This window comes from Macaca nemestrina, chromosome 4 (assembly GCF_043159975.1).
Source record: "Macaca nemestrina isolate mMacNem1 chromosome 4, mMacNem.hap1, whole genome shotgun sequence".
Taxonomy (NCBI): Eukaryota; Metazoa; Chordata; class Mammalia; order Primates; family Cercopithecidae; genus Macaca; species Macaca nemestrina.
In genome coordinates this window covers 37548876-37576188 of record NC_092128.1, presented here as the reverse complement: position 1 = coordinate 37576188, position 27313 = coordinate 37548876, and the positions used below count along the sequence as shown (strand labels likewise).

Genomic DNA, 27313 nt, shown 5'->3' with positions numbered 1-27313 from the left:
GGTCTCGAACTCCTGACCTCAGGTGATCTACCCTCTTCGGACTCCCAAAGTACATACTCATCTTTTTTAGCCGGAACCCATCTATAATGGCATTACTCTATTCAGGAGGCAGAGCCCTCATGACCTAATCGCCTCTTAAAGGTACCACCTATCCACAATGTTGCACTGGGGATTGAGTTTCCAACACATGAAGTTTGGGGGACACATTCTAACCACATCAGAGATTTAAGTCTGAGGTTCAGAAGTGAGGGCAGTCCTGAAATTGTAGAGGTCAGGGAAAAACTGGTAGAGGTGAGTGTTAAAGCAGGGAGATGAAGCTGGTGGAAAACTTCCTCTCACTGGGTGTGGAAAAGAAGAGGAACTCCCAAGCGTTGTGGGAAATATTACTCAGAAAGGTAGGAAGGGAATCACAGAAGCGAATTAAAGCTGAAGGTGAGAATTGAAATAAGTATGTGGTATTCAATAGAACTGCTTCTTGCCAAGAGGAAGAATGAAATGAAGAATGAGAAGAGATGGTTGACTTTGATAATAGATGACGAGAAACTTCCTTTCAATAAGGTGGGAAAAGAATTTGATATAGTTTGTAGGTGTGGCCCTACCCAAATCTCATATGGAAGTGTAATCCCCAATGTTGGAGGTGGGACCTCGTGGGAGGTGATTGGATCATGGGCGTGAATTTCCCATGAATGGTTTAGTTCCATCCCCGTTCGTACTGTCACTGATAGTGAGTGAATTCTCATGAGATCTGGTCATTTAAAAGTGGAACCTTCCCCCTCACTCTCTTGTTTTCTTGCTCCTGTTCTGGCCATTGTAATGTGCCTGCTCCCCCTACACCTTCCACCAAGATTGTAAGTTTTCTGAGGCCTCCCCAGAAACTGAGCAAACGCTAGCATCATGCTTCTTGTACAGCCTGCAGAACCACGAGCCCATTAAACCTCTTTTCTTTATAAACTACCAGTCTCAGGTATTTCTTTACAGCAATATGAGAAGCAACTAATACAGAATTGCTGTAATTGAAGTGACAAGTTGGAGGTGAGAAGTTTAGTGGTTAAGAAAAAAGGAAATGGGAAATTCACTTGAGGGTAAATATGATTTTATAAAGTTTTTGGTTTTTAGAAGGAGAGAGGGTTGAATATATTTATAGGGCATGGGAAAGAGTCAGTGAAGGGAGATGTGAGATGGGAAATGTAAGGATGAAGAGAAGAGAGTGGAAGGACAGGATATGGGAGACAAGCAGAAGTTCTCATTCTCATCCTGAACTGGGCAAAGACATGTTTTTTGTTTTTTGAGATTTTTCCTCAGATAGTTGATAATAAAAGCATGAGTAAACACTGAGAGAGAGAGGTTGAGGTAGTGGGCAAGGAATTTGAAAGTATGCTTTTTGGAGATCTTCCCTAAGAGTAACTTGTACTGGGGTCGCCTGCTGAGGGGTAACATAGTACTTCCTTTTGAAGATTAGGAGACAAGTGGGCCAGTGGTATCGAGAGCTGGTTTGCTGTGTTAGACTTACAGTTCAGATGAAGGCTGATGTTTGTTACTTTCTTCCTGATTTCAGACAACTATATTTGCTGAACACAGGATTTCTCCTAAGGAAGGTATTCACTTCACAGCTGTGGTACCATCTTAGTGAGAAAGATGGTATTGGAAAAGGCAATGTTACTTTTTAAGATTCCTCTAATATTTGTAATCATAAACTATCATAATATTTGGGATAGTTCTTTTGTATAATTTGACAATATGTCCAATAGTATAAGTTAATAAATACTAAAATTTCCTAAAATGCTTTCGAAGCACATTTGGCCAGGTTATACTTTAGTGGAAGGACACATGAAAAATGCTGTTAATATTTTTCATGTGGTTTCTATGTGGGTCCTCAGCTACAGTAGAAAGAAGGAAACCAGTGAGATCAATCTCAATACTGACATGCTTTTGCAGGAGTTAGAGTGAATTGTTTTGAACCAAATATTGGATACTTTCAGGTTAAACTTCTCTGTTGAGTACATATAGGTACTTAGGTCTTATGTGATGGAATAGGATTGTATTTTTGTGCTTTTCCCATCTATTGGATTACAGCTTTCCAAGTCAATAAAACTTAGTGCTGCCATTTCTAGGCCCTTTTCATTTCCATCCTTAACTTAAATTGTGGATTGAACTTTTTCCCCCATCAAATACATTTTGCACAAAAGCAAATCTGGCAGGGCAAAAGTGGGGAGTGAAGAATAATCTTTGGGGTAGATTGTCTTGTTTATGATCTTGGAAAAGTCACTTCCCTTAGGCCTTCTTATATGTAAAAGAAAGGAACGAGTCTCTGTGATCTCAAATTTTACTGTGAATTCTATAACTGTGTGTCTCTGCTCCACTTACCCATATAGTTACCTCTGCTGATGTTTGTTCTGTTCCACTTTCGCCCAGCAGCACTGGAAAAGAATCGAACAGGGAAGTTCCTGGGCAATGATGTCAGACTAAAGTGTCTCTGCAGCTCAGAAAGCAAAGAAGACGTGCAGAGTCAGAGCTGAAGAGGCTGCTTGGGGCACATTGACTGTGTAATGTCAGTAGCACTCTACTTAATGCTTTTTTGCTTGTACAGGAAAGAAACCCTTTCAAGCTAGCTCCCATAAAGGATGGCTAGCTCCCATAAAGGATGGCTGTTTAAGAAACCTTAGAGAACCCTGGGAAAATATTTACAGCCGGGCTTCTTGGAGACTCTGGGAACAGAAAAGTCAGGAACCCTGTCTTTCAGGAACTGCTGTATCTTAGTCAGCTTCTTCATCTCATGGTTTCTGTCTGTGCAGCTGCTTCATTTCCTCTTCAGGCTTACTCCTCCACTGCTCCCTGGCTGACTTTCTCTGTTTAGTCATCCTGAATATGGCTAACTATGTCTCCCAAGAGCCTCCCCAGCCCTGACTCCACATGACTTTTTAGGACCCTAAGCTACCCTCTGACGTCATCTCTTACAGTCTTTTAGCATAAATTTTCAAGAGTTAGTATCTGATTCATTGCTCACCAGCCAATGGCTTGGTTAGCCTTGGGTGAAGTAGTTTTCCCGGTCAAGTAAGCTTTGAGGGAGGGAGGTGAGGGGAAAAAGAAGTGGATGTCATCTGCTATGTACTGAATGACCACACTTTTGAGAGTAAAGGGAGCACTATTAATTACACCTGGAACAGATGTAAATGCAAACGGACACAGGCCAACTGGGACAACAGAACTATGAACTACTGCCTGTTCTAGGATTGAGTGGCATAGATTTTCTAGAAGAAGTGGGATAGAGGACAAGCAATGAGACCTGTCTAATGAACTCTTTAGTCTTCCAAACACACAAACATCTTTTCCTTCATACACATACCTCCAGTTATGGCCTGTCACACATACAACTGCAAAAATGCTCGCCCTAAACTTGGTAGGAAGAGGACAATCACAGCCAGTTCCCATGTATCAGGGCCTTCTATCACCAGGTGATATCTATTCCTCTGCTTGTCCTCTCCTCCTCTCCAGTCTTCACCAGTATGCAGACTGTGCAATAAATGAGTGGCTCTCACAGTGGGACCCTGAGCAACATCATCAGCATCACCAGGGAACTCATGAAAAATGCAGATTCTCAGGCCCCTCCTCCGATCTACAGAATCAGGAATTCTGGGATGGTGCTCAGCAGTCTGTGTTTTAACAACAAGCCTCTCAGATGATTCTGATCTGTGCAAAAGTCTGAGATTTACTGGAGTAAATTCTAAATTTAACCACTACTAACACACTGGAAACAGGAATAGAGGCATTTTGCCTAACAGAAACAACTTTCCCTTCAAGTTTTATGTGATTTTCTCAAAACTTTAAGAGAAGCAACCTATATTTTGTAGCTGAGAGAGAGAGAGAGAGAGAGAGAGAAGAGGAGAGAGAGAGAGAGAGGAGAGAGAGAGAGAGAGAGAGAGAAGAGAGAGAAAAGGGCAGTAAAAACACATCATGTACACTTAAAAAGAACAGAATCAAGTCAATTTCAACTTTTTTTTCCTAGTTCCACTCATGAAATCTGGTGTGTCCTGCCCTTAAGTTTCCTTCTGAGAAATTCTCATATTTTTCTCATATTTTGAATAAATCAAGACTCCTTGCAAACAACTGGTCCCCAAATAAGACAACATCCAATAATCAATAGTATAAAAAGGAAGTGGGAGTTGGAGAAGAGACCTCCTATATTAAGCAGATTTTAACAGCCTTCAGGGAAGAAGTTCAGTTTCACAATGGCCTTTTCAATCGGCACTAAGAGGCCAGGAGCTGTAAGTTACATGAGAGTTAGATCAGTGAGTGCCATGGGCATCAGCATGCCATCTCACTCTCTTGAAGTAAATGAAGTTCCTTGGGTATTGCCTATCAGGAAAATTTTAACCATTTTCCCTATTTTTTTAGGGTCACCCTGAGACAGATATCAGGGAGAATACCCTCATGGAGCTGGGTACCCTCTAGAGCACTATATTTTTTTATCAGTCATGAATGGCCAGATACCCTGTTGAGCTGATTTGAGTCAGGCACAGTTCCCCGTTTGCAAGCTGCAATTTTTTTTTTTTTTCCTGGCAATACAACTTCCATAAAACTTTAGTGAACTGCTGCTAAATCTCATTTGGAAGCGTTTCATTCTTTAAAAGCAATACTGGACGTATTGCTGAAATTGTGGCTTAGCAGAATCCACACCCTCATCCAGTTTGCTTTCATATTGGCCCCAGGTTCAGGGACTTCATGTGGTGAAGCAGACTACCTTTACTTCCCAATCTATCTTTGCACAAAACCTCTGAATGCATGACACATTTCAAACCAGCTGCCTGGGACCATCCTGTGATTAGAAGGTAGGATTGAGTGTACATTCTGTAAGTGTTTCAGGAAATCAGCATACCTAGACTTTGCTCCATAAAGTGTCACTTTGTCACTTTATGCCACTTTATCATTGCAATTGTCATGATTTTGGCTTTTCTAGGATCTTCTCCTGCAGAGGAGAGACTACAGTAAGGCACATGATTCCCTCATTTGGACTGAGTCCAATCTTTGGCTATTACATAATGCTACTATAACTATTCTTGAACACATCCTTTGGTGCATTTTTGTTGGGGCTATCTATATCTTATCTATATGTGTGTGTGTGTATACACACACACACGTATATATATATAATTGCTATATCGAGCACATGTACAAATGTTTGTAGACTCTTCAAAATACTAAATGGCTTAACAAATGTTTTCTTCCTCCTGCAATAAATGAGAATCACAGTTGTTCCTCAGCCTAACCAACACTCAGAATTGTCAGTTTCTGTGTGTGTGTTTTAATTTTAGCCATTCTGATGGTTGTTTAGTAGTATTTCATTGTGGTTTTAATTTATTTTTACCCAAATAGCTAATGATGTTTAGCATGTTTTTATGTTTATTGGACATTTGGCTAATCTTTTGTAAAGAATTTGTTGAAGTTTTTTCACTTTCTATTAAGCTGCCATTTTTTTTCTTATTGATTTCTTTTAACTTATTAATTTTTTCATTTTTTGTTTTTTCTTGAGATGGAGTCTCACTTTGTTGTCCAGGCTGGAGTGCAGTGGCATGACCTTGGCTTGCTGCAACCTCCGCCTCCTGGATTCAAGTGATTCTCCTGCCTCAGCCACTCAAGTAGCTGGGATTACAGGCATGAATCACCATGCCTGGCTAATTTTCGTATTTTTAGTAGAGATAGGGTTCACCATGTTGGCCAGGTTGGTCTCAAATTCCTGACCTCAAGTGATCTGTCTGCCTCAGCCTCCCAAAGTGCTGGGATTACAGGCGTGAGCCACCGCATCTTCTCTCTTACTGATTTCTTATTGATTGCAGGAGTTCTTTATTTATTCTGGATAACCCAATTTGCCTTCAGTCCAATTTATCAATAACATTTGTTTATTTTTTTATCTTTTATTCTTTGTTTTTAGTGACTTAAGATATCTTTGTGTATCCTAAAGATATGAGGATATTCTCCTATGAATATCTTAGGTAATTTTTGTTTTACCTTTCACATTCCCAATCCACCTGGAATTGATTTTTGTAAATGGTATGAGGTAGAGTCAAGATTCTTTTTTCCCCATATGCATACTATTGGGCAATTAACCTAGAAACATTTATTTAAAAGACTTTTTTTTTTTTTTTGCTCTACTCTGTATTGTGATCTTTATGATAAATTAATGTTTATTATTGTGCCAGTACATTTCTAAAGTCTATATTTCATTCCTTTGACCTATTATTTCTTCCTGATGCCAATACTACTTATGTAATTGCTGTAGCTTATTTATTTATTTATTTAAGACAGAGTCTTGCTCTGTTGCCTGGGCTGGAGTGCGGTACCATGATCATAGCTCACCGCAGCCTCAACCTCCTGGGCTCAGGTAATCCTCCAGCCTTAGCCTCCCACACGCCACCACACAAGGCTAATTTTTGTATTTATTGTAGAGATGGGGATTTTGCCATGTTTCCCAGGCTGGTCTCGAACTCCTGGGCTCAAGCAGTCTTCTCACCTAAGCCTCTCAAAATTCTGGGATTGTAGGCGTGAGCCACCGCACTTGGCCTGTAGCTTTATATTAATTATTGCCTGTTAGTATAAGTCCTCCAACTTTTTTCTTAGCTATTCCATGCCTTTGAATTTTCATATTAATTTTAGAGCCAGCTTGCCTAGTTCCATAAACAACTAGAAACCAAATACTACTGTACTTCTGATTGGGATTATATTAAATCTATAGATCAATTTGGAATGAATTACCATCTTTATACTATTGAGTATTTCAATATGTGAACTTAGCATGTACTTCCATTTCTTTTACAATCACTTTCTGAACTGGGGAATCCCAGAATATAGGAAAGCAAAAGGCAGAGCCTGATGTTTAAGACACCAAACATGGGACCTGGAAAGTCAAGACCCGAGGGTACATTCTGACACTTACAGGCTATTGAACCCTCTTTCCCCTTTCCCTTCTCCATTCTTCTCATTGTCCTTTATCCCATCCTTTTATTTATCACAGGAAAGAATGTCTTTGAATTGCTCATCTTCTTTGTAGGCATTATGGCTGCACAGGTGCCACATGGTTTTTCAGCTCAATTACCTATTCCCAGCTAATGTCAGTTTCTAACTCTTAGTTCAAATATTTGATAGAGAAAATCCAATTGATTATTAAGTGGCCAATGGATTATTTGTTTCGGGTTAGGTCTTGTGCTAGGTGGGTGGTAGGAAGGGACATGTGAAAAGGACAAGCTCTCTGGAAGGAGAGGAGGCCAGAAAGGCAATTAGTCTATTGTTAACCAGTCAGACTGGGATAGAGGAAGAAACTCACATTTAAAAGTTTAGTTTCAGACTCAGTCTTTGAACATGGTGTGATTCTAATAACGATGTTTGATTCTTATTCTTCAGCACCTGTTTAATTCACTTAGCAATTGGATGTAGCTAATCCAAGTAGATATTGATAGTATGTAAGATATTGATAGTAAGTAGTAAGATGGTCTCTGTTAGAAGTTGTTCTCTACTTACTGCTCTAGCTGTTTTGCACTTCAGTTTTCAAATCTGTAAAATGGGAAGAAAATTATTTTGGAGGAATATATGAAATAGTAATTATAAAGTCCTTAAGACAATGTCTGGCATGTAGTCGCACCAAAATAAAGAGTCTGCTTTATTACTGCATCTCAAATGGTTGGTTCCAGACCTTGGTTCTTTGGTCCGGTTCTTTGGATGATGCTCTGCCTTCAGGTTTAGATGGCTTTTGTCATTGCTACTCATTGTCTGCACTTGGTTAGTATCCTAACTTTTACCACTTCTCAGCAATTTGACATGAAGCAAATGCTTTGGCAAACAAACTGAAACTATTACTCCATTCCACTCTAAAACCACTGTTTATACTCCTGTGGAATTTGGTTTCTATTTTATTTGCAAAATTTGTTGCTGCACTTTTAGGAGAATGTAATAAAACCAGAAAAGGCAAAAAGAATGCACATTTGAGGTCAAAAAAGGCAAAATAACAGTGGGCTGCTGGATCCCCCTGGTTTGACTCTGGGTAGCGTTAGGTTCCAGTGGTTCTAACTGGGTTTCCAATTTCCAGTCTTGAACATGGGTTTTTCTTGTTTGACTTTGCCCAAGTCTTATTTCTTTCTCAATTTAGCCCTGTTTCTATCCTCAGTCAAGCGATCATGCTACACGCTCTCGTTCTTTGTGGGCACAAGGCTCCTCTGTTGGCTTTGAAGCTGCACAGCTCCCTGATTTGGGGTCAAGCAGAAATCTGGTTATTCTATACACTCTGTGTAGTCTCTCTCTCTCCTTGATTCCCCTGGATTCTTTTCCCCTTAGTCTCTTGGATTCACCAGTTCTTTTCTCAATTATACATATTTCTCTAGCTTTTCCAAATACCTGTATTTTAAGTATTCTTTTTAATGTGCAGCTCTCTGTAAGTTGGAAAAAAATTAATATTTGTGGAAATCTTTTACTGACCTAGAGTTAAGGATCATAGATATGTTATTACCAAAATTGATCTTAGTAGTAATCTGATCCAACTCTCTTGTTTATCAGATACAAATGCTGAGATTGGATGGTTAGCCCATTTGGTGACCACAAAACATCAATGGATAAATACCATTCATTTCTTACTTAGCAGACCTGGGAGGTATTTAGCTCAGTAGGGTGTAATTTCTCCACACAATCACTGAAGATCTAGACTGACAATGACTATGTCATCCTAAAAATATCGATTTTATTATCAGCCTGTGTATTAGTCAGGTTCTCTAGAGGGACAGGACTGATAGGATATATCTACATATATATAAAGGGGAGTTATTAAGTATTAACTTGCATGATCACAAGGTCCTACAATAGACTGTCTGCAAGCTGAGAAGCAAGGAGGGCCAGTCCTAGTCACCAAAATTGAAGAACCTGGAGTCTGATGTTCGAGGGCAGGAAGCATCCAGCATGGGAGAAAGATGTAGACTGGGAGGCTAGGCCAGTCTCTTCTTTTCACGTTTTTCTGCCTGCTTTATATTTGCTGCTGATTAGATGGTGTCTGCCAGATTAGGGGTAGGTCTGCCTTCCCCAGCCCACTGACTCAAATGTTAATCTCCTTTGGCAACACCTTCACAGACACACTCAGGATCAATATTTTGCATCCTTCAGTCCAATCAAGTTGACAATCAGTATTAACCATCACAGCCTGATAGTTACCACTGCAGTTATCTTGAAAAGAGAAAGAGCTAAGAGTAGCACGATGGGCATATTTTCTGGTTGAAAGTGGCCCGTATCATTTCTCACATTGCAGTTGGGAGAACATAGTCACATGGTGTACTTAACTAACTTCAAGGGTGGCAGTATAGCCACAGAAGAGTTAAACATATTGGAGGGGTTAGTTAGTAGTTTCACCGCTAACTTATCACAGGTCACTTAGTTAAAATAGTAAGGTCTTCTCTACAACATACATGCTCATATATAAATGAATATGGACATATGAAAATGTACATTTCAGGTACAAAAGAAGTATTCTTATTAAATATGCATGGGAAAGACAGAAGACGGAGGGTGGAGAGTGTTTAGCATTTACATAGATATAATAACTAACATTCTTTCAGTGCCCACCTAGAGGTCAGTGTTCTCTTTATCATCACAGAAACTCCTAGGGATTGCTGTCACCATTCCTACTTCTATAGGAAGGAAATTGAGGCTCAAACAACATAAGCTCCTTCCTTAAAAAATTAAAAGTAATAATATATTTATTAATTTTTAGAGCAAAGACTTTCATTCAAGGATGTTGGTTATAACGTTTATGCACATTTCACTAGACTGTGTTGCCTTTAATTAAAAAAAAGGACAAATGAGCCATGAGACTCTGTGAGCTAAGAATGAGCGCCACATTTTTCTTATCTTATTTTATATGATTATATCATTGAACTTGATGTTCTTATGTATGTATTTCATATATATCACAAACAATCCAAATACATCCTGTAGGAATATATCGTAAGCAAAATCACTGACAAACATTTGAAATGGAGAAATACAAATACCTCCCAAAATGTCACCAATTAGACAAAGTATAAAATAATAAAACATATGTATATTTATATTTTCATATATAACACAGACTTTATTGATTAAAACATATTTATTGACCTTTTTCTCAGCTGCTGCTAAGATTCTTGATACTTACAGAGAACTTGGCGTTGTGTAGAGGAGAGGACCTCACTTCATCCAGTGAGAAACTCCCTTGCCTGATGGCCACAGGCTCCTCATTCACCTGCAATAAGACCAACTCCAGTCTCATACCTGGGCTCATTGTTTCTGATCATGAGGTGACCTTCACAGAAAATGAAATGGACACCCTCAATAAACAACTGATATAAACATTGAAACTTTCTGGCGAGACTTATTTGCAAGCCTTCTCAATTCCTACTTTCTACCTCTGCATGGTTGAGGTAATAATTAGTTTTATTTAACTGTTTTTTGCACTCATTGGTCCCCTTTGCTCCAACTTTCTCAGTTTTTGTTTTATCCTTTAGTGTTTGCATGTACGTCATATAAAGCATCTCAAATTATTTGAAGAATACAGCAGAAAATGAAGGAGGTAAGAAAGAGAGGAGGAGGATGGAGCAATGGAAAGAGGATAAAAGGAGGAATGTGTGGGGAGAAGAGAAGAAAGGAGGAAGAATAGCAATTGTCTGTACTAGAGATTTATTTTGTGCCATTTTTTTCTATGAACTTCCACTTACTTGTCACTAATTTTCCTCCTCTAGATGTGTAAATCTTATCTCAACCATGTAAACAAATCCAGGAATATACTGATTTCATTTCTTGAGAGATGTTTCTTTCAGAGGCTTTCTAATAGCAGATGTCCTGGGAATTGTCTTTATCTCTTGGAAAGGATCAGCCATTTTCTGTGTCCTGTGTCTTCCTCTTTCTTGGCTTACTCCCTCAATTTGGTAGAAAACATCCTCTAATATATCTCTGAGAAAGGACCAATGGGTAGAAAACATTTTGAAACCGCATATGTGGAAATGTCTTTATTCTATTCTCACGTGTAATTGATAATTTGGCAGGGTACTAAATTGTAGGGATAGAAATACATTCCAGGTGAAAATTTGAAGACAATTCTCCACTCTTGTTGCAGGACAAAAGCACTACTCCAGATAGTGCTGTAGAGTGTGGTTTGTTTGATAGAAAAAGATGCAAAGATGGTAACCAGAATCTCCTGTGTCACAGGATCCCCATGAGGGTCTTCTTTCCAGCTGAAGCTTCCTTAAGCATTTTCCATGCAAGGGAGTATTGCCAACATATCCCTAAAGAGATCCATCAAATTTATATCACTGAGCAGGTGCCAGTACAGTAATACACATGAAGCCATATTTCCTAATTAGTCATATCGAAATGATTCAGTTCCAAGCAAGCATTGCAAACTTTTATTATCTGATGCTCTTTTTTATTGCACAGTTGCACACCTGCACAGAAGCATCATTTTATTTTCTTAGATCCTAAAGGGAACCAGCCCTCTTTACTGCTAGTGAACTCACTGGACCTTCTACACTGCTTCTACACTGCTCCTTCTACACTGCTAGCTAGTCACTAAAAATCCTATCCCTCTTATTCTATGTCACACAACAATGCTGCGTTTTTTCAGCCTTGCTTGTAGTTATGATTGTTCTGGTATTAATGCAGTGTTAGTACAAGTGATATGTTTTCTTCCTGATCAAAGGTTTTAAGAAAATAATATTTTTCCTGCATATTTCCACCCATCATTTTGCCAGCTGAATGCAGGTGATAATGACATTCTAGAGAATAGAAACTCCATCAGTGACAGACTGGATTAAGAAAATGTGGCACTTATACACCATGGAACACTATGCAGCCATAAAAAAGGATGAGTTTGTGTCCTTTGTAGGGACATGGATGCAGCTGGAAACCATCATTCTCAGCAAACTATCGCAAGAACAGAAAACCAAACACTGCATGTTCTCACTCATAGGTGGGAACTGAACAATGAGATCACTTGGGAAGGGGAACATCACACACCAGGGCCTATTATGGGGAGGGGGTAGGGGGTAGGGTTTGCATTGGGAGTTATCCCTGATGTAAATGATGAGTTGATGGGTGCTGACGAGTTGATGGGTGCAGCACACCAACATGGCACAAGTATACATATGTAACAAACCTGCACATTATGCACATGCACCCTAGAAATTAAAGTATAATAATAAAAAAAATAAAAAAAGATAAAGATAGTTTTTAATAAAAAAAAAGAAACTCCCAATATGAGAAATTTCCTTAGTCCCTGATGTACTAAATAAAAACTGCCTATTAACCAGAAACTTTGGATTTTTGCCTGAACAAGAAATAAACTAATATGTTTGAGCAATGTTATAGTTTGATTCTATTTTATACAATACCTAATGCCATCTTAATACAGAATGCATTATGATTATTGGTGCTTTGTCAGAAATCTCCCTCCCTCCCTCCCTCCCTCCCTCCCTCCCTCCCTCCCTCCCTCCCTCCCTCCCTTCCTTCCTTCCTTCCTTCCTTCCTTCCTTCCTTCCTTCCTTCCTTCCTTCCTTCCTTCCTTCCTTCCTTCCCTTTTTCCTTCCATCCTTCCTCCCTCCCTCTCTCCTTCTCCCTTCCTGCTTCTCCTTCCTCATTCCTTTCTTTCTTTTTCCTCTCTCTCACTTTCTTTCTTCCTACCCCTCTTTCTCCTAGACATTTTAGAATCTTCTCATGGTCCCCAGTATTCCGATATTTCAGCATGGTGTGTCTTTCTAGGTTTCAATATTTATGCAGAGAATTCAGTGGATTTTTTTTCAATCTGAAATTTTTAAAATTTCATTTCTAGAAAACTGTATTTAATTCCTAATTTATCTCCTTCATTTTTCTTTCTTGTAGAAATCCCAGTCAACTTCCTGAACTGGTTGTCTAATTTTCTTACATGTTTTTCTCCTAATGTTGTTTTTTTAATCCACCTCCTAAGATTTTCTTCACTTATAAGATACTAATGATCCCATAATCCTTTTTACTCAAATTTGTTCCAGTGGCTTCTAGGTTTTGGCAATCACGAGAACATAATTAAGAGAGTCATTCTTACAGGAAAGCTGTAGCATTGCAGATATATGCCTGGGAATACTTGTTTTTTGTTGTTGTTGTTGTTGTTGTTTGTTTGCTTTTTTGTCCTGTTCATGTGGAAAAAGCACTGCTGTCTCTGGGAATAGACCTTCCTTTTCTCTGCCTTTCCATTGGCAAGTCATTGGCTGTTGTTTTATTGCCAGTGACTTCAGCACGATCTGTATCAGTCAGGCTAGGCTAGATTACACTACAGTAATAAGCAAACTAAAAACTTTCAGAAGCTTAAAACAATACAGCTTTGTTTCTCACTCCTGATGCATGTCCACGACAGTTTGGTAATGAAACTTTGCTTCTTGTGGTCAGTCAAGGAACTCAGCTGCAAGAGTAGCCACTATCTTACTTGTTTCTGGTTAACGTGACAAAGGAACAAAAAATATTTTGCAGTCTGGCATTGGTACTTACGTGTACAGGCCCAGGGAAGCCACACCACACATCTGTTCACAACTCTCTGGCTCAAATGAGTCACACAGCCCTGTCCAAACACAAGGGAGCAAAGACGTGTCAATCTCCCCGGCACCCAAGAGGGCAAAACAGGAAATAGTCAGCAAACAGTCTAATGACTGCAACAACTCATTCAAGAAAAACGTTAAGTCAAAGTAAGAGTTCATATAATGTATATATATGTCAATAACCCAAAGTACGCTTGTTGATTCAATTAAAAAACTAGACTAGTTATGAAAATCTCCCAGTTGTCTTTGATTTTCTGTATTTATTTGCTTGCATCCAGAAGACCATTGGTGGTTTTAGATTTTTTTTATTTGTAGAAGAAGGAAACATTGACTATAATCATCAGCTGCCTTTCTAATACCTTCCAAGAAAAACCCTGGGGTATGTTTCAGTTAAGAGGTGGTAAGATTTCTTAATCATGATCCAAACTGTCTTTAACAAGTTTCAACAAAAACTATATATAGCCAAGAAGCACCATCTGTTTCACATATTTTTGTGTCAGTGATAGATGAGGGAAAAAACCTACTTGAAGTCACCGTCTTGAAGCTCTTTAGAATTGTCGCTTGAAGCCCTTTAGAATTGTCCCTCGAAGACTGTGCTAACTTTTTTTTTTTTTGCTTTTTCCACAATCTCCACAAACTGGCCAGCATTAACTATACCTAAATTGAATTCAATATAATATTTATTTTCAAGAAAAAGAAGGCCTCCTTGCTAAATGGGTCTAATTATCAGCCTTGAGTGTTTTTTTTGTTTGTTTTTTGTTTTTGTTTTTTGCTGTTATGACCCGGTCTTCATGCCTCCATGTGGAAGTATAAGCACAGAAGTTCCTCAGTTTACAAACAGATTACCTTTCAAAGTGTTTTATTGATATTCTGGTTGTGTAGAAAACAAAAATGAATTTTCCCATGTAAATTATGTTATAATCTGGTGGTTAGATTTCCAGATTTTATCACAGGAACGCTTTTCTTCCTTTCCCTTCTATTATCCATCTTCTTCTAAATCCTGCTTTATCTTCTTTGCTAGCTTTGACTGCGTGAAATGGGATTTTAAAGCATCAGAAAAAATAAGGTCAAGTGGGAGACAAGTGAGAGGAAGCTGTTTTTACATGGCAGCAGTATTAAGCAGGAGGACAGGCATGTAGTGGCAAGGGAAGAAAGGTGGGGCTGTAGAACTGTCCCTCCGACATGTCTATTCAGCACAGCTTTGCACATAAGAGACTTCAAGTCTGACTCATATAAATTAAAGATTGTTTTTACTGTGTTGTGGAACTTGGCACATAACATTCACTGTCATCATCTGTCTCTGCACTGTCCTATCCGCTTGTCTAGAGTCTAATCCCATGATCACATCTCAACCTATCTTATGCATAACAGCAGGAGACATCCCATGTGCTAGGTATAGAATTACATGTACAGAACTAAATGTTACTGTGATTCACATCAATGAGTTTTTTTAAATTTAAATTTGATTTCATTTTGGGTTAGTTAATACGTTAAGATGGTTCAACAGTCGAAAGGAAGAAAAGGTATAACAAAACTCTCCCTTCCATATTGTTACTCTGGCAACAAATTCCCTGCTTCAGAATTAACTAATACTAAACACATTTTGTATATCCTTACAGAGATATGTTATGCATATACAAATAAATGCATACCTACCTGCCTATCTCTATCCCTTAGTTTTTAATTACATAGTTTTCTTTGCATTGTTCTTTCACTTACGATTGTATCTTGGAGATCATTACATGCTACACAATGAATTTCTTCATTTTTTATGACTAACACTCTATTTGTTGGATGTACATACGTTATATAACCAGCACTCTATTACTGAGCAGTTATTCATTTTTAATATTTTGCTATTACTAAAAGTGTAATAAATTTTCACAAACATCACTTAGAATATGTTTGTTTAAAACATGTATGAATAAAAACATGTATGGATATATTCAGTATCCATGCAAAGGTATCACAAACAAAATACAGATGTAATATAGGTTTTACTGGGGATAACCTAAAAACAGAGAAGTGGTGCATTATATGCAGTCCCCTGAAGTCTCACTATTCCACATTATGGGGTAGGTATAGATGTCCTGAATGCACATTGGCTAAAGTTTCAGCAGACAGAGGCCTACCTGGGTCAGCAGGCTAGATGCATTACGGAAGTACTCCAAGGAGAGAGCGAGCCCCGTGCTACATCATAATGAGTCTCTAAGTCTAACACAATATAAGTGGTTGGAGTGGCCATCCTTTCCTTGTATCCATACTAAAAGGGAAGTATCATTTCACAGTTAGGTATAAATGTTTTTTATGCTTGTAGGGGTTTTGTTTATTTGCAAATGCCTTTGAACAGATTGAGAAACTGTCTCTATTTAGAGTCAGCTGGGAGTTTTAAAACAATTTTTAATTGGTATTGAATTTTGTCAAATACATTTTTGGCATCTATTGAAATGCTCGTATGATTTTTCTTTAACTTGTCAATGTGTGAAATTTTCTAACTATCACATCAATCTTGTATTACTGAATTAAACCATAATTAGATACATTGTATTATTCTTTTTATAAATTAATGAATTTGGTTTAGAAATAGATTTTTATGCCTATATTTATGAGTGCCATTGGTTTCTAATTTACTTTTTCATAAGGTCCATATATAGTTTTAGTATCATGGTTATTCTTTCCCCATAATATGAATTGGAAAGTGACTTTTCCTCCTCTATTTGTCTACAAGTCTGTGTAAAGTTGATATTATTTCTTCCTTTTTTTAAAAAATTGTTTAATTGAGACAGACTGTTATTCTCTTGCCCAGGCTGGCGTGCAGTGGCACAATCTTGGCTCACTGCAACTCCTGCCTCCCGGGTTCAAGTGATCCTCTTGCTTCAGCCTACCAAGTAGCAGGGACTACAGGCACTCACTACCACGACCCGCTATTTTTTGTATTTTTAGTAGAGATGGAGTTTCACCATGTTGGCCAGGCTGGTCTCAAACTCCTGATCTCAAGTGATACACCCACCTTGGCCTCCCAAAGTTCTGGGATTACAGGTGTGAGCCACTGTGCCAGGACTCCTTCTTTCTTTCCTGAAAATGTGAATTTGTGTGCTCACTTTCTTTCTTTCTCCCTCCCTGTCTCTCTTTGTTCAGTGTGATTGGAGGTTTATCAATGATACTGATATTTTCAAAGAACCAGCTTTCAGTTTCATTGGCTTTCTTTATTGCTCCTCTGTTTCCTATTTCATTGATTCCTTCTCCTATCTTTATTAGTTCATTACTTCTGCTTACTTTGGGTTTAATTTGTTCTTCTTTTTAAAATTTTCTTTAGGTAGAAGTTTACATAAATGATTGTGATCTTTCTTCTTTACTAGTATAAGAATTTAATGTATACTTTTACCCATAAGCACTTGAAAAAAAATTCTTCCAATTTTGGGGATAACATTCAATAAATATCAATTAGCATAAGGTGATTGATAGTGATGTTCAAATTTTCTATATATAAATTGATTTGGTTGCCACTAATTATGTCAATTACTGAGAGAGGTGTGTTATCCAACTGTAATAATAAATTTTTGTATTTTTCATATCTAAAGTTTATCTCCCATAAACACTACATCATTTGGTCTTGCTTTTTCATTCAATCTGACAATCTTGATTTAATAAAATCTTTATTTATATTTAATGCAATTATTAATATATTTGGCCATTAGTCCACCATTTGGTATTTGTCCTCTATTTGTCTCATTTCTTATTCATTCCTTTTTTTCCCTTCCTTTTCTCGATTTGAATTACCGAGTATATTTAATAGTATCTTCTCTATTGGCATTTTAGCTAAAACTACTTTTTAAAAAAATTTGTTTCACTGAGGATTAAAATAAACACTTTTAACTTATTATAGTCCACATTGAATTAACATTGCACACTTCATATGTAAGATCCTTTCAACAGTACACTTTCATATACTCCCTTTTTGTTTTTTTCATGTACTTTATTTCTAAATATGCTATGGCCACCAAAATACAGTCATTATTTTTTTGCTTTGAACAGTCCATTGTCTTTTAAAAATTAAGAAGCAAGGAGAAGGTCTGTTATAGTTGCCTGTATTTGAACCATTTGGTGTGTTCTTCACTCCTTCCTTTAGATACACGTTTCCTTAGATACATGTTTCTTTAGATACATGTTTTAGATACATAGGATTTTTCAGCCTAAAGGATTTCATTCAACTTATGTTGTAATGTTGGTCTGCTAGTGGTGAATTCTCTCAGCTTTTATCTGCACATATTTTCATTTTGTCTTCATTTTTGAATTACATTTTCTTTGACTATACATCCTGTTTTATCTTTCAACACTTTAAAGTTGTGACTCCATTGTCTTCTAGCCCTCTTTGTTCCTGATGAGAGTTCCATGATTATTCTTATTATTGTTTCACACATGCAATACATGTTTTGTCTCTGTCTGCTTTTGAGATTTTTCTGGGTATACTTGGTAATTAGCAATTTGATTATAATATGTTTAGGGACTTTTATTCTTTATTGCTTGGGGTACTGATGAGTTTTTGGACTTCTGGATAGAGTTTTCAAAATGGAATTTGGAAAGAATATTTGCCTTAATGCTTTAAATATGTTTTTCCTTTATATTCCCTTTTCTCCCCCTCAGACACCAGTTACACAAATGTTAGATGTTACACTGCTATATATTTTTCCAGCAGTCATTAGACTTTGGGATTTTATTTCAGTCTTCTCTGTTTCAGTTTGTACAGTTTCTGTAGGCTATGCAGTCTACAGAATACATCTTCAAAGTCATTAGTCTTTATATATAAAATACTTATGGCTTATACTGATTCTTAATACTTCCAATAAAATTCAAGACTAGAGAGATTTTTAAGTTATCATGTATATGTGATTATGTATCATACATATGATTCAATACATATATGTATGATACACATATCCACTTTTTATTATGGTGAAAAGACCTCTTAATAAAGTGTTTACTTTTCCCACAATACTAGTTTCAAAATTACAATACAAATCCTACCATGCCAATAAAAAGTTTCTTAACCACAGTTTAATATTCTTTTGCAAACCCTTTTTATTCTTAGGGTACATCTTATTGGGGATGGACAGTTAAATTACTGAGTTTTAAAGTCAATTTGTATAGTGATATTGTTAACGGATTTACAATTTTATGTATTTCAATTTGCTTTAGAGATTTAGGAATTAAAAAATAAGTTTGTTTTATACCTAAGTAAAATATTTATGTGATTTCAAAGTCAAATCTACAAAATGTTGTACATGCTAAGAAATCTAGTTTCTATCCCTCTCTCTTTCACACAATTTCCTTCCTTTCTGTGTAGATAGTTGAATAAATATGCATAATCATTCCATTATCTAAAATACAAGAAAATATATAAATATTCCCATATCACCCTTTTAAAGCTAAATAGTACCATGATATACAACCTTTTTATTTATTTTACTAACATTTTAATTCAACAATATATACTAGAGATAACTTCATACTACACAGAAAATTCTATTTTTTACACATGATTCTTTTTTGTTTGTTTGAGACAGAATCTGGTCCTGTCACCCAGGCTAGAGCGTAGTGGTGCAGTCACAGCTCACTGCAATGTCAAATTCCTAGGCTCAAGTGATCCTCCTGCCTCAGCTTTCTAAGTAGCTGGAACCACAGGTAGGAGTCACTACACCTGACTATTTTAAAAAAAAATTTTTTTTGTAGAGATGGGGGTCTCTCTATGTTACTCAGGCTGGTCTCAAACTCCTGGGCTCAAGTGATCCTCCTGTCTTAGCCTCCCCAAATCCTGAGCTTACAGGCATGAGTCACTGTGCCTGGCCTTGTTTATATTCTTTTTACAGATACATACCACTCTATTGTGTGGATACACCATAGCTTATTCAAGCAGTTCTATAATCAGACATCTAGATTGTATCCATTATTTTGGGTGTCATAATAAAATGGCAGTGAATTATTTAAGTCTATGTATTTTCTTATTCTGCTAGTATATCTTAGTAATCATTTCTTAGAAGTGCAGTTGTTGGGTCAAAAGGTAACTGCATATGTACTTTTATTAGATACTATTAAATTTCCCTTTATAGAAGTTGTGACATTTTGCAGTTTCACTAGCTCTAAATGAGAGGGCCTGTTTCTCTGTAGCTTCACCAACAGACTGGGTTTTCAAACTTTTGGATTTTTGCCCATCTGATGGGTAAGAAAAAAAAAAGGAGTTTATTCTCCTGCCAATATCTTGGGGTTTTCATTTACATTGCAAAGAACAAATTGCAAACCACTTTGCATAGTGTCCTAGCCCCAAAATAAGGGTTTGATTTACCATGTAATTTATTTCTGGTTCATATTTCTGTTCCGAACAAGCTTTTGGGTTTGAGGTTATAAACAAAATAATTTGACTGTTTACTTGTGGCTAAACAAATGGCATAAATATGTATTTGGAAAAAAATCTTTTTTGAAGGGAAAATCTTGGGCAATTGTTTCCAAAACTTATCATCTATTTGTCTGACAAGCATTTGATTCCATAATATTATCAAAACTTTTAGTTTCTTATCATAACAAAAGGTGTATATTTTTTTCTAGTCAAAAGACTTTAGGTTCTGGATAAGAGAGCCAAAAACATGTGATAACCCGTTATAGTCACTCTCCACGGGTTTGACTTGGAATGGATATTCAAACCTCACTGCTGTTGCTTTATATTTGTTCTTCCTTCACTTCTTTATCCTCTTATTTCCAGTTTTCCTCAATCTTCTTGCCCGCAGACTTTGACATTTTCCTTTGCCACCTTTTTAAAATCGATTGCTTTTTACCCTTTCCTGCTCTCGTTGCTTCCTTCCATCTTCTCCACAGATTTTCTTTGATTCATGTCCCTAACTCTCACCTAGGTCTACTCCTGCCTTGTGTTCCACGTAAGCACAAGAAACATCTCTCCCCTGTCTCATGACTTACACCTGTCCAAAAAGAAGGCACTGCTATTAAGAAAAGGTCTCTTTTCCTGTACTTTTGCCATCTGTGACCTGATACATTTAACTTTCATAACCCAGTAGGATTTACTTGTACAAGGGCATCAGGAAATTTCATCCCTTAGCAGATCTGTGTCTACTTCCTGGACACACTATAACTCTCTGCATCTTTCCCTTTCTTTCTTTCATCAGCCATTTATGGCGCGCCTAGTAAATATCAGCTCCCGACCTAGGCAACATGGATACATAAATAAGGCAGAGTTCTTGTGCTGAAAGTTATAACCTGTGAATACATAGGGTGCATGGAAATTTCTGAGGGTGACTGCCCTCTCTTCCCATCCCTACATGGCATACTCCTACTTACCTTTGCACTTTATTTGCTATGTTCTCTAGGAATCCTTTCTGACTTTTCCTTTCTCCATTTTCAAAGTTGTTTGATGCCCCTCCTCGAAACTCCCAGGTCATGCTCAACTTTTCCCATTTTATCACATTTCACCAAACCATAAGGTAATTGTGTCCTTCTTCAGACTAGATGCTCCATGAGGGCAGGAGTAGCTCTCTATCATTATTATAAGTCTCCAGCACCCAACATAGTATCAGCAACATAGAAGACACTCAAAAAATAGTTCCTGAATGCTTATGTATACACATATAAGTGTATAGTACATACAGCAAATAAAAGAGATTTAAATAGAAGAGTTGGAAGAAAGAAAACACATCTTTCAGTGAAAATGGAATAAGCGAGGATGTCGCAGAAATGGAATAACCTTCATAAAGTAGGTTCTAATGATTATTTCATAGAGATTTTGCCAGTTCTAAACTCAAGTGCCTTTGAAGTATGTGTTTTGTTGTTGTTGTTGTTTGGAGATGGAGTCTCATTCTGTTGCCAGGCTGCAGTGCAGTGATGTAATCTCGGCTCACTGCAACCTCTGCAACCTGGGTTCAAGCAATTCTCTTGCCTCAGCCTTCTGAGTAGTTGGGGCTACAGGCACACACCACCATGCCCAGGTAATTTTTGTATTTTTAGTAGAGACGGGGTTTCACCATGTTGGCCAGGATGGTCTTGATCTCTTGACCTCGTGATCTGCCCGTCTCGGCCTCCCAAAGTGATGGGATTACAGGTGTGAGCCACTGTGCCCAGCTGAAATATGTTTTTAAAGAACAATAATTTAGGCCGGGCGCGGAGGCTCACGCGTGTAATCCAGGACTTTGGGGGGCCCAGGCGGGCGGATCATGAGGTCAGGAGATCAAGACCGTCCTGGCTAACACGGTGAAACCCTGTCTCTAATAAATATACAAAAAATTAGCCAGACGAGGTGGCAGGCGCCTGTGGTCCCACCTGCTCAGGAGGCTGAGGCAGGAGAATGGCATGGACCCGGGAGGCGGAGCCTGCAGTGAGCCGAGATCGCACCACTGCACTCCAGCCTGGGCAACAGAGCCAGACTTCGTCTGAAAAAAAAAAAAAAAAAAAAAGAACAATAATTTAAATTTGTTTAACTTTCCTTAGTGGTATTAATTATACCTATGAAACACTAATGAATTACTCATTTGGCAATTCCAAGCAAGCACAGTGGTTAGATAAGTTTCATAAATGTCAATCAGTAATTCCTGATAGCTTAATCACAGTTGTACCTTACAAAAGAATTTAAGGCCTAAGTGAATTGTTATTGGTTTTAGAGCTATATGCTTGTATCTGTAATTTGATTATTTTCTTCATCTTTTTAAACTGTTTTCTCTCTCTGTCTCATACATATTTTATATGCAACTGAGTTTTGACTGAAGCTATTAAATTAAGCTAATAAAAGAGTACACAATCTGTGAAAGGGTAGGCTCTGAACTGGGTGGAAATGGCCAATTATAGTGTAAAGTTAGAATCACTCTCTACTTGTGAACCTAAAGAAACCCAGACCATGAAGTGGCTACACCCAGAAATTCAATGCCTATATGCTAGAGTTTGACCTGTGCTGTCTAGTCAACATATATTCTCACAGGTCTATCAGCAGGAATAATGAAGGGATCCTTTAAAATAAATTACCTAAAACCCTTTCAAACGAAATTTGAAATGAAAATCTTAATTAAAAGAATTATCAGATGCAGAAATCAGGGAGTATTTATATTTACGTATTTTAAATTTTAAAGAGGCTACTATAACCTCAAATAGTCATGACATGGCTAGGACGTTTGTCCCCTCCAAAGCTCATGCTGAAAGGTGATTCCTAATGTTGGAGGTGAGGCCTGGTGGGAGGTGATTGGATCATGGGGCAGATTCCTCATGGTTTAGCACCATCTCTGCATTAGTCTGTTTTCACACTGCTATAAAGATACCACCAAAGACTTGGTAATTTATCAACAAAGGAGGTTTAATTGACTCACAGTTCTGCATGGCTGGTAAGGCCTCAATAAACTTACGGTCATGGTGGAAGGGGAAGCAGGCACCTTCTTCACAAGGTGGCAAAAGAGAGAAGAGGGAAGGAGGAAATTCCAAACACATAAAATCATCAGATCTCGTGAGAACTCACTCACGATCACAAGAAAAGCATGGAGGAAACTGCCTCCATGATCCAATCACCTCCCTCCCTCAACACTTGGGGATTATGATCTGAGATGAGGTTTCCCAGGGGATACAGAGCCAAACCATGTCAGTCTCCTTGGTGAGAAATGAGTTCTCCCTCAGTTAGTTCACATGAGATTTGGTTGTTTAAAGGCATCTGGGACCTTGTCCTTTGCTCTCTTGTTCCTTCTCTTGCCATGTGATGTGCTGGCTCCCCTTGGCCTTCTACCGTGATTGGGAGTTTCTTGAGGCCCTCACCAGAAGCGGATGCCAGCACCATGCTTCTTGTACAGCCTGCAGAACTGTGAGCCAATTAAATCTCTTTTCTTTATAAATTATCCAGTCTCAAATATTTGTTTATAACATTGCAAGAATGGACTAACACAAATCAGAAAACATTTTTGAAAAATTATTATTGTTTGAATACATAGAAAGAGAGGGTAGAAAGGTAGCTATCAGGCTTGATACAGGGGTGAAGGAAATGGAAGTCAAAGCTTACAAAGTTGCAGTAATATAAGATGAATAAGTAGAGATCCAGTGTACAGCATGAGGACTGTAGTTCATAATACTGTATTGTATACTGGAAATTTGCTAAAAGAGTAGATTTTAGGTACTTTTACCACATATACACAAAAAAGGTAACCATGTGTGATGATGGGTATATTAATTGGTTTGACTTTAGCAATTATTTCACTGTGTGTATATCAAAACATCAAATATATTCAAGGGATACAACATGATGTTTTAATATATATATGATATATGTGTTTATACATATATAATGGTATATATTCAGGAGAGCAGCCTCTAACTGTATATATATGTATATGGTATATGTATATGGGTATATATGTATATGTATATATGTGTATATGTATACATATATATGGGTATTATATATATACACACACCCATATGTAAAATTATTTAAAGGCTGCTGTCTTGAGTTTTTATGGAGATAAATAAGTTAACATTAATTAAAATTATGTTCCTTGGAAACATAATTAAATGTGGTGCAGATGGCTATTAAATTTAAAATCAAAATTGTATTTATTTGGACATTATGATTAGTCCCAGGATGAAGACTGTCTTTTCATAACCATGATAGAAAGGAATCACAAAGAATGCTTAATAGAAGATTACATTGTGTGAAGTAAATTTAAATAGCCTGAAGCCAGTTGCTTTAAAGACTTCAGTAAATTTTGTTTGATATACAAATATCAAGTCTTATCTTTTTTTGTCTGAAATTAGACAACATCAGTATAGTGTTATTTGTCATAATTTCAGTTATTTTTGAAAATGTTAACTAGATAGTAACCTTACTTATGTAATTTGAATTCTAGGCCAATGGTTTTCAACTGGGGATTCACACAAACTCATATCTGGAGTTTTATTAATATAACAGATGTTTTCATTGTTCAGTTCCCACCTATGAGTGAGAACATGTGGTGTTTGGTTTTCTGTTCTTGAGATATTTTGCTGAGAATGATGGTTTCCAGCTGCATCCATGTCCTGACAAAGGACATGAACTCATCCTTTTTTATGGCTGCATAGTATTCCATGGTGTATATGTGCCACATTTTCTTAATCCAGTATGTCTTTGATGGACGTTTGGGTTGGTTCCAAGTCTTTGCTATTGTGAATAGTGCCGCAATAAACATACATATACATATGTAACAAATCTGCATATGTATATGTTGTCCAGTTGTGCACATGTACCCTAGAACATAAAGTATAATAATAAAAAAACTTTGCACTAGAAAAAAAATATATAACAAATGTTTAGTACCTCCTCCAGATCTACTGAGTCTTTTTACTTAATAATTCTGATACATTCTTGGGTTATTCTAATTGTATGCTTGCTTAGTCATGTATGTTATGTGTGAAGATTATGCTATCTGAAGGCTTTTTCTCTGTAAAATTTATGTTCATCCATATTCATAAATTATATATGATATCTCCTTTTTGAAAATATGGCTAATAATGTGTTTATTTGAATTTTGTCTTTAATTTTTTGGAGTGATTTTATTTTACATGTCACAGAAAGAATCAACCTTCTTTGTCAACTACATTATTCCTGTAACAAATCTTCTTCAGATCTTTGTTTTGAAAATCATTAATAATAAGCTAACCACACCCATTTTAAATCTCTATCATCTACAGAAAGTGTTTGTTTTGCCATGATTGCTTCCCTGAAACCACTTGCAATAAGCTACAGGCCAGAGTGTGTTATTACCAACAAAGAAAGACTGTCTTAGAGCCTTGGGAAAGGATATACCAGGCACTGTACTTTGGTGTACAGCTTCTGATGGTATTGCATGAACAACTTTGAGGGCATCCCAGTGGACTGAGTCAGTATTTCTTGACTTCAGTCCACAAATGGGTCTATGATATTGCTATCCCAGGATTGTGTGGAACAAGAATTCATTGCATATTGCTAAATAAACTAATGGTAATACTTGTTGGTTTTGTTTGGAATGTTGTTGATGTTTTAATGTTCTGTGTTCTGGATGTAAGGAACCCTTTCTCTCTTTTCTCTTAAGCTGTTTATAACTTACAACAATTTAGGCCAGGCGCGGTGGCTCAAGCCTGTAATCCCAGCACTTTGGGAGGCCGAGACGGGCGGATCACGAGGTCAGGAGATCGAGACCATCCTGGCTAACACGGTGAAACCCCTTCTCTACTAAAAAAATACAAAAAAACTAGCCGGGCGAGGTGGCGGGCGCCTGTAGTCCCAGCTACTGAGGAGGCTGAGGCAGGAGAATGGCGTAAACCCGGGAGGCGGAGCTTGCAGTGAGCTGAGATCCGGCCACTGCACTCCAGCCTGGGCGACAGAGCGAGACTCCGTCTCAAAAAAAAAAAACAAAAAAAACAACAAAAAAAACAATTTAGTAGACTCTGTTTCATAAACAGAAATAAAACTCTTATCTTTTTTTCCTGCTTGTTCCCTCTAGAAATCAGAAACTCTTATTACATATTCTTATTTTCACAGCAACAGAGTTATATGCCTAGGTTCACTAAGAAGAGATTATATTGTATCCCTTGTCATGAACAAGGAAGCAACAATGTTTCCAATTATGTCCTGTTAATAATAAGGATGATCCTTATTATTAACCAACCAAGACCAGGCCTGCTATTTCGTATCTGATAATGATGCATATTTAGTCAGATATGACCAGACACTAAAGAAACTTGGATTGACTTGATGGAGCCCGTGCTTTTGAAGCCCTCTTAGGAAAACTTGCGCATTACCTGTCTTACAGGGTTGAAAGGACTTACAGGGCCTCCAGTGTTCCTTCTTAGCCTTAGAGCTGAAGAAGGAAGGCTACTTCCTGGTAATCCTATGAATTTCAGAATATTTGAGGGACCTTAAGAAGAAAGGAATTAATCTAAATATATAGGTGAAATCTGATTATGAATTATTGGCTTGGCATACTAGCCTGAAGGGGCATTTACAAGTTAAAATTGCCCAGGCATAGTGGCTCACGCCTGTAATCCCAGCATTTTGGGAGGTTGAGGTGGCTGGATCACTTGAGGTCAGGAGTTCGAGACCAGCTTGACCAACATGGTGAAACCCTGTTTCTCCTGAGAATACAAAAATTAGCTGGGTGTGGTGGCACATGCCTGTAGTCCCAGCTACTCAGGAGGTTGAGGCATGAGAATTGCTTGAACCCAGGAGGCAGAGGTTGCCGTGAGCTGAGATCGTGTGACTGCACGCCAGCCTGGGCAACAGAACAAGACTCTATCCCAGAAAACAAACAAACAAAACCTAAATAACTAAATATATAACAGTTGAAATTGATTCAAGAGTTCCTAATGATAACTTCCAGCAAAGCAAACTTAAAAAGATGTATATGGTAAATTACTATCCTTACTGTGCCTGTGTACATAATCAGGCTAAATCCAGTAAGAATGAAACCACATTATTTTACGATCAAGAATAATCACGTTTTTTTTTTTCTTTTCTTTTCTTTTTTTTTTTTGAGATGGAGTCTTGCCCTGTCACCCAGGCTGGAGTGCAGTGGTGTGATCTTGGCTCACTACAAGCTCCGCCTCCTGGGTTCATGCCATTCTTCTGCCTCAGCCTCCCAAGTAGCTGGGACTACAGGTGCCCACCATCATGCCCAGCTAATTTTTTTTTGTATTTTTTTAGTAGAGATGGGATTTCACCATGTTAGGATGGTCTTGATCTCCTGACCTCATGATCTGCCCACCTC

General features: G+C 37.6%; 1 long non-coding RNA gene across 1 annotated transcript in view; it reads right to left on the bottom strand.

The window, feature by feature from the left end:
• LOC105475284 (uncharacterized) overlaps positions 1-21370 on the bottom strand; it is a 56134-nt gene extending 34764 nt beyond the window's left edge. The window contains exons 1-3 of the long non-coding RNA XR_011622011.1: positions 20910-21370; positions 13519-13588; positions 10163-10309 (exon numbers count right to left, since the gene is read on the bottom strand). This is a non-coding gene — a long non-coding RNA (uncharacterized lncRNA). The remainder of the gene's footprint in view (positions 1-10162; positions 10310-13518; positions 13589-20909) is intronic.
• Between the last annotated feature and the right edge of the window lie 5943 nt (positions 21371-27313).